Genomic DNA, 9,006 nt, shown 5'->3' with positions numbered 1-9,006 from the left:
AGCAAGGGGCAGCTGACTAAGCAAGGACACACCTGGATGTGGCTTGGGTGGGGTCGCGAGTTGGGGCCGTGAGGTGGAGTTTCAGGGAATCCTGTGGGTGAAGTTACCGCTGTTATCTAATTTGATGATGTTTCAGCTCTGGAGGCACTGAGTCCGTGGACAGTTGGGGAGTGGCTCAACAGAGGAAAAATAGATAATATAGGCACGTCTGCCTGTGAGAGTGCCTCGCCTCAGGCTCTCATTCCAACAACTCAGTGTTGCCCTGTTAGTCCATGATGCCCCTCGTCCCACCGACCTAGTGCTGGTGCTCAGAGTGAGCAGACCCGTCATAGAGAAAGTCCGGTCATGGACACGGCCCCTTTAAGAAGCGTGTGCAGCTCTCGGCTGCCGCTGCCATAGCCTCTGTCCCATTGAGCTGCTTAGAACTGGGAAGCCTCACGTCTTTTCCCTCTCCTACCTTCTACCATTGCTAGATGAATAATTATTTCTCTCCTTAGTTGTAATGCTTCTGTTCATGCAGTTCCCAGGTGACTTTTCTTACTGTTTGCTTTGTGTTTCTGTCACAACTTAGATTTGGTTTCAAGTGGTATGAACAAAGCCTCCATCATCTATGCCATTTTTCCCAAGCCCCATTATGTAATATTTAAGTGTATATACCTTATTCTGAATAAGGGTTGCAATTTCCTGTCTCTGTCTTTCTTTTAGTCATCTTATGGTTTTGTATCTTTTTATCTTTTTGTTTCAGGTAGAATAACCCTTTTTAGTATTTTTTATAATGTAGCCCTTGTGGTAGAAAATTCCCTCAGTTTTTATATGCGTGGAAAGGTCTTTATCTCACCTTCATATTTAAAGGAGAACGTTGCTGGATATATTATTCTTTCTTGGTAATTTCTCTCTTTCAATAGTTTGAATATTTGATTCCACTCCCTCCTAAGGTGTAGTTTCTGATGAAAAGTTTGATGATAATCTCATGGGTTTTCCTTCATAGGTTACCATCTTCTTTTCCCTGGCTGACTTGAAAATTCTTTGTCAGTAATATTTGATAATTTTAACATAATATGTCTTGGAGAAGGGTTTTTTGGGTTGAGATAATTAGGTGTCCTGTTTGCTTCTCGTATCCCGGGATCCACTTCTTTCTGTAGGTTTGGGAAATTCTCGCTGACACTTTGAATAGGCTCTGTTTCTTTCTCCCTCTCTTCTCCTTCTAGAATCTCCATTATTTTTACATTGCTTTCTCTGATGATATCAGATAGTTCTTGTAGAGTTCCTTCATTTTTTTTCCCACTCTCAAGTCTCTTTCTTCTACCATCTGCATCGTTTCCAGATTTCTGTCTTCACTATCACTAGTTTTTTCCTCCCTCTGGTCAGCTCTATTTTCTAAGCTTGCTATTTCAGTTTTTCATCTCTTTTATTGAACTATTCACCTCCAGAAGTTCTATTTGGTTCTTTTTTAGAGTTTCAATCTCCTTGGTAAAGTATTATTGTTGTTCATTGATTTTTTTCCTGAGATCATTGAACCGTCGATCAGAATTTTCTCGCATCTCAAATTTTTTCAGAACTGCAATCTTGAATTCTGTCAGTTAAATAGCATATTTTTATATCTTAAAGTTTATTTTTTGAAGATTTTTCTGTTTTCTTTCTTTTTTCTTTTTCTTTTGCTGAACTGCCTTGTCACCTTTGTTGTTCATGGTGTTTGATGGATTATTTCTCCACTTAAGCATTAATGGAAATGTATTCTGATTTTTAAAAAATTATTATTTAGAGCAATCCCTCTTTAGCAGGTTGATAAAAAGAGATCTTTCTTTTGTTTTCCAGTAAGTGGTACACAAGCCTCCAGGCCTCCTAGATCTATGCTTTGTGGCAAAAAAAAAAAAAAAAAAAAAAGAAGCCCTTTATTTCCTGGAGAGGTGTATGTCTCCTTTGTAACTAAGTCTTCTCACTCTCAGGGCTCCACCCCCATGGGAGAATGCGATGGGTGATGGAAATTTGAGCCTCTGAGGAGCTCCCGAATTCCCAGTACTTTTTCATTAACCAGATGCAGTTCTGTACTCTCTCCTCTCAGATCAACCTGGATGAATGCTGTTGCAGTGGGTTGGGGGAGGTCATCTGTATATCTGTGGTTCATTTCTTTCCAGTAATGCTGGCTGCCAAACTTCAGTGGCCTTGCCTCTATATCTCCACCTTTATTACTGTGACTGGCTGCTTACATGTTTCAGTTCCTGGGGCTGGAGGCTTCCTGCTCTGTAGCCTAACATTTGATGCTTCAGTTTCCTCTGGGACCTGCTGCTAGCTCTGGGAGGGTATAGGGAGGCACACTCTGCGAAGGTGGGAGAAGGGCCCCAGGTTCTGTGACTCAACCCTGTGTCTGAAAATGGCAGTTGCTAAAACATAGCTGTTACCTTATCTCTCTGTTATTTGTCTCTGCCCTGGTTTCTGCTCTCATATCTGAGCTATGTCATGTTGAATATACTAATCACGCAGGCAGGAATTTTTATAAAAAGTGAATATTTCCACCTAAATCTCTCCTCTCCCTGCATACTGCAGTGAGCTCCAGGCTGTGTCTGCAGCACTGGTCTCTGCTCCTTTTCCTTTCCTTCTTTCTTGTTTGCCTGATTTGCCCACCTTCAGATGCTCCGATGTACAGATTTCTTAGACTTGTTTGTGTGTTAGGTTGGGTGTTTTCTGTTGGATTGTAGCTGTTCAGTTTGTTGTAATTTCAAGAAGCGAGATCAAGGAGAACCCCCATCCACCATGCTTCTGATGTCACTTTTGCTACTTTGTCTTTCAAATCTCTAATTTGATCCTCTGCTTTATCTAATCAACTATTGATTTGTTGTAGTGTATTCTTTATTTCAATTTTTGAATTTTTTATTTCTGACTCATTATTTTTTGTAGTTTTTATGTCCATTTTTATGTTTACTATCTCTGTTCAAGTTCTCACTGTGTTCATTTTTTCCCCTGTAAGTTCACTGAACACTCTTACAGCTAGTATTTTGAACTCTGTAGCTGGTAGGTTTCTTGCCTTCATTTTATTTAGTTCTTTTTCTAGAGCTTTGTTTTGTTCTTTTATTTGAGACATGTTTCTTTGTTTTCTCATTTTGGGTGCCTCTGTGTGTGTGTGTGTGTGTAGAGAGAGACAGAGAAAGAGAGACAGAGAAAGGAGAGAGAAGAGTATGAATGTGGCAGGAGTAGACTATACAGGAGTTCTCTGTACTATTCTTGCACATTTTAAGTTTAAAATTATGTTAAAAAAATTATGGCCCTGGTTCCCATATACACCTTGTGGAATTCCTTCTCTATTTTTCACTGACATCACTCCCACCACAACTCCTCCCAACCTAGCAAGTCAGATTCTCTAAATTCTGTCTGGATCTCTAGGTCCAGCTGAAATCTGGCCTCCTATATACTGCTCTTTTCTCTGTATTCTTCTAGCACTACTGGTTTCAGTATTACTTGGCACTAAACCTGATCCTGCTGATTGGCTTCATTTTGGGATACACACAACACAGTGGCTAAATGCACTGACTGTGGAATCAGACTGGGTTCAAGTCTCAGTTCTGTCTCTTCCACTCTGTGTGAACTTGAACAAGTTCCTCACTTTCTCTAAGTCTTGGTTTCTTTGACAGGAAGGAGCATTACATGAGGGGAAAGAGCACTCGTTGAGAAAACAGAGGCCTGATTTTAGGTGTAGATTTGTCATAGGTATGTGACCTTGTGGGTCTCAGTTCTCTTACCTGTAAAATAAGTGGTTATCCACTCTGGATGACATTAGAATCACCTGGGAGCTCTAAAATACATAAAATATATTTTTAAAAATATGATTTTATTAGTCAGAGTTGAGTTCTATGGTAGTTTTAAAAACGTTCCTGGGTGATTTTAATGTATGGACCAGGTTGAGGACCAGTGAGGCAGCTGATTCCAAAGGCGGCTTCCAAATTCTATGATTTTATGCAAAAGTGTTGCTGTGAATTCTTCATTATTGGTATTAAGGCCCCTTTTGTCTCCCCCACAACATGTAACCTAGAGCTTGATCACATGGTAGAGAAACGCAATACCTATATGTTAACTAAAATAATCAGCTAAGATTTTCCTCTTTTGCCCCCCTCTGTCTGGAAAGAGACATCTTTGACAATCTCAGCATTTTGACAGAACAGTTATTGCCCCCTAGAATCCCCTATCAGGTATAGAAAATTAGCTGTAGTGATGTGTACTCTTAATGGGAATCCGGCATGTCAATGGGTTATTTCTGTCATTGTGGTTTAGTCTGATATTTCAATATGCCCCTGCTGCTTTTTATGATACTTAGCAAAGAGGAAGAGGTGGCAGTTCCCCCTTGGTTCACATTTGACCAGTTGCTATATTTGAGGCAATCACAAAACACCATAGGTGTTGAAAATGGTTAGAGACAATTATGATAATGCAGCCTCTAAGGAAGAAGCCACTATCCAGTCTTCTATCTTCCAAATGCACAGGTTGTGTGTTCCTGCAGCAACAATTACCTAAAAATATCTGATAATTACTTCCAAAATGTCAGTCTTTATAACCAGGTATTAGAATGTTCTAATTGATAGTGCAACTGTAGCTTCAATGTCTGAAACTGGCATATGGCTTGCAATAGTCTACCTTGATCTGTTTTCTTTCTTCATAAAGCTCCCTTACAGATTGCAGATTGCAGGCATGATCTACCTAAGGCTGGAATTTTTGCACCCTTTGTGTAATTTATCTCCTGCTTTGAGTGAGAGGGGTAAAACACTGAGAAAAAAAAGAAAAGAAAGTAAAGAAGAAAAGCTCAGAGGCCTATGGCAACCAAATTGTGTTAGAAGCTTTCTAATTCTTGTTGCTTTTGCATTTCACGTCAAGAAAATACTAGGTCTATGGCCATGCTATCCCGAAGAAGCCCGATCCCGTCTGATCTCAGAAGCTAAGCAGGACTGGACCTGGTTAGTACTTGGATGGGAGACCACCTAGGAAGACCAGGTGCTGTAGATGTAAAAATTAAAAAAAAAAAATAAGGGATTGTAAGCTAACAAGTTTCTTGCAATCTGTGAGGTTAACTAAGAGTTGCCTCGCCTAAAAAAAAAAATTCTATACACATTCACATGTCAGCTATGTTCACCATCATAATTTTTAAAATCTAAATAAGGTTGGCTGGAACCTTTATCCCAGAGATTGTGGAAAGTAAAAAGCCCTCTGCAAGCTGTGAGTTTCTAGGGTGCTAATGCTATTATAGTCACCCATAGCTCTGAAAACTTGCTGTTGCTGAGTCTGTTTTATTTCAGGGTCTTATGGTGCTGTATGTGTTGTTTCTGTTCTATATTATGTTGACTCAAACTCAGAACACAGTCCCTCTCCTTAATTTCCCAACAACCCACTCACAGAAGGAAAGTAGATGTAGCAGATTTCCTGAAACTTGGGGATATGGAGGGAAGGAATTTTTCTTTTTTATTACAAACGTGCACAGGACTTCAAATGGAGTGGTAGCCATCATTGTCTTTCTAAGATCCTCAGCTATTTCTGCAACTCGAGCTCCAGTCTCCCACTATGTTGCTTAGCCTCCTTGCTCTCTCTTCATGCTTCTTTCCTTTTCTTTACTTCATGCTCCTGTCCTCTCAGGAGATATATAAAGATATTACAACTTTTCTTATGCAGAGCAATTCATTTCTCTCTAGTGCCCAAACTAATTGAATCTAAAACTAATTCTGGGCCTCCCTTTGTATACCCACAGTTATGCATTTACTACTTAAAAGGACCCATCCAACTGGGCTTGTTTTCTAGTATATACATAAATAAAGTGTGTATAATACATACATACATACATACATACATACATACGTATATTTCATACACGCATTCACATATATATATCTCCAAATTTATAAAACTTATAGGATATATCAATTACAACTTAAGTTTTTATTTGGCAATAGGATTTCGTATGAAGCAGCCTCCTAACTCATCTTCAGGATTCTAGATTCTTTCTAGTCCTAATTGATTCTCTATACAGCTGTCAAATAAATCTTCTAAAAACTTTTTCATCATGCTATTTCTCTGCATACCACCCTTTATTACTATGATGATCTAGTAAATATTTAGATGCTAGTGGTTGATAATGAATTAGTATCTTACCCCCAGATAACTTATGTATTTTACCAGGGACTTGTAATATCTTGAACTGGAGGAATGAGAAATAATCTATATGATGTGCTTAGAATAGATCCTGGAATAATAATAAGTGCTCAGTAAAGATTAATGACTAATATTGTTATAGTTGTGATATTGTTATTGGGATTTCAGGTGTGGTAGTGCTGGGTCAGTGGGAGGAGGGTATTAACAGATAACAAATATCTCCTTTGTTGTATTCACCACTGCCCACCAACTTCCCCTGGCCAAGTCAGGAATTACCATTAAATGAATGTCCAAACTCCTTGACCTTCCATGCAACATCTGGCATGATCAGACCCCCTCTATGTTTCTCCAAACTTTGATTCATCTGCACCCATACACAATTTTATGTTCTAGTTATGCTTGTCTATACCTGTACCCAAACATATTATACTTACTAAGGTAACCTTAAATGGGAATTCTCATTTGGAACTAAGGGAATTATTCTGGGATCCATTTAAAGGATGGTGGTAGTTGGAGATAGGAGATTTGATAGGTAAATTAAGCATTGTTGAAGTCTTCCATCATTATGTACTTTCTATTTTCTAAACAGGGCCATATAATGATCACTTGCATTCCCCTTTACCTTTCATTAAGCATAGTGTTTCCCAAACTTAAGATTAAAAGTGTTTTCTGAACCCCACTGATGCCTTGCTGTCTTATTGAGTGGGTTGTTTTTTTCTGTTCTGGCTTTAACCCCCTTAATGAGAACAGATAACCAAGGCAGGTTATATTCCCTAGAGTGAAACAGGGTTCTTCAGGGGCCAGAGGCAAACACTAAATATGTTAGCAAAATTAACAGAAGCAAGGCTCTCTGTGAAGCCCTCTGGACACTGGCAGGTAGGAGATGAAGGATCTGGACATGCCTCAACAGTCTCTGTCTTTAGCTGAAGTTTGTTCCAAGAACAGTTACACACTGTTGAATTCTGGCTCATTTGTTGGGCCATACTTTAATGAATGCTATCAATCAAAAAGCATGCTCCTTACTCATAGCTGAGTTTATTGTTGTCTTCTTGAAATGATTTCTTTGGCCCTCTAATCTCAAACTGAATTTCATATTGGAGACCATATTGAAAATACTATTTTTTTGTAAGATGGTAAAGTTGGCCCACCCATTCCTCTCTCTACTTACCTGTAGGCAGGGAAATGGTCAGACACACCCCTCATCAAGATCCAGACTTGATCCAATTCATTATACCAACCAGAGACCCTTACCTCATTTATTTCTGGAGACTGTTTCCTTTCACAAAGGAGAAGAACAAAGTGCTTTGGGAGAAGATCACAGTCCAGTCACAGGGATTTCTCTGACCAGACGCAGCTGAGTGGAGGTATATAGGATAGGGAAGTCTGGATTTTGAGGGAAAAAGAGACACCTGGGTCATAGTGCCTGACTGGAGCTGGCACACAACATCAGTATGAATGCCTGAATGTCTTAAGAAGATTGGAGAAGAAAGTATAGAACCTGAAGAGCTCGGCTCATACTGCTTACTTCTCCCTGGGTGCTAAAGGATCAGTTAGCAAAGGTATTCTCAATTATCATCTCTCCTTTATCCTGGCCCAAAGCATAAAGTGGTTTCATCTGTATCAATACCTTACTCTGGAAAATCCACAGAGTTATTGTGAGGATAAAAAGTGGTAAGGATTGTGAAAGTCTTTGCAAATGGAAAATTGCTATACAAATGTAGTAACTTGGCTAGAAAAATCAAAGAACTTAAGGTCATCTAGGCCAATCCCCTATTCTATGGTTGAAGAACCCACTATTGTTATTATATTTAGTTGAGGATTTACAAAGATTAAAATTACTTGGGGAGTGATTGAGTCATTCAACAACTATTGAGTACTATTATTTTCCAGATGCTATTCTATGTGCTATAGATAAAACAGTGAATGAAACAGACAAGGCCTTTGCCTTCATGTAGCTGAAACTTGAGTAGGAAGAGCCATATAATATTCAAACAAAATAATATAGATAATTTCTGATAGTGATACATGGTATGCAGGTAATTAAAATAGGGTTATGAGATAGTGACTGTGGGGAGCAATCTTAGATTATGTTGACAGGGAAGATTTCTCTGAGGAGGTAATCGTTAAACTTAGTTTTTAATAATAGAAGGAACCAGAGTGCAAAGACCAAGTGGAAGACCATTCCAGGTAGAAGGGATAGCCAGTGAAAAGGCTATCAATGTGGCCAGAACAGATTTTGTGAAGAAAAGAGTGCTATGAGAGGAGACCATAGAGTTAGGGAGAGATCAGATCATGAAAGGGATATTAAACAAACAAACAAACAAAGCATTTGTATTTAATTTTAAATGTGATGGGAAGCCATAGGAGGATTTTAAGCAAGGGAGTTACATTACTAATTTTGAATTTTAATAAGAATCTTCTGACTGCTGTATTTAGAAAAAAATAAAAGACACAAGAGTAGAAACTAGAATAGCCATTAGGAGGCTGTGGCAATTGTATATTTGTTTAAAGTATTTGTATCTTCCTTGCCAAGATTTTCTGTATACTGAATGTATTTTCCCCTTCTTTAACTTTGAGCTTGGCCATGTGACTTGATTTGGCTGATTAAATGTGAGAAGATGTAACCTGTATCCCATCAGAGCAGAGTTTCAAATGTACTTATAGTGGTTTGGCTCTGCTATCTCTAAACTGCATTCCACCATGAGAATAGTATAGACTTCAGCCTGGTCCTTTATACACTTGTAGAACTAAGCTCATCCCAGAGGAGCCCAGCAGAGTTCACCTGAGATACAGGCCACATATAACTTGAGCAAGAAATATTTATTTCTGGAAGCCCCAGAGAGTCTAGGATTGTTTGAGGCTACTCCCCTCCCCCTACAT

General features: G+C 38.9%; 1 pseudogene; it reads left to right on the top strand.

The window, feature by feature from the left end:
• Window positions 1-4,870: 4,870 nt before the first annotated feature.
• LOC112479652 lies at window positions 4,871-4,989 on the top strand (annotated as a pseudogene).
• The last annotated feature ends 4,017 nt before the right edge of the window (window positions 4,990-9,006 follow it).

The sequence above is a fragment of the Pteropus alecto genome, unplaced genomic scaffold, assembly GCF_000325575.1.
Source record: "Pteropus alecto unplaced genomic scaffold, ASM32557v1 scaffold85, whole genome shotgun sequence".
In the NCBI taxonomy this organism is placed as follows: domain Eukaryota; kingdom Metazoa; phylum Chordata; class Mammalia; order Chiroptera; family Pteropodidae; genus Pteropus; species Pteropus alecto.
Note: the sequence above shows the minus strand (reverse complement) of the source record. Positions and strands in the feature narration are given on the sequence as shown.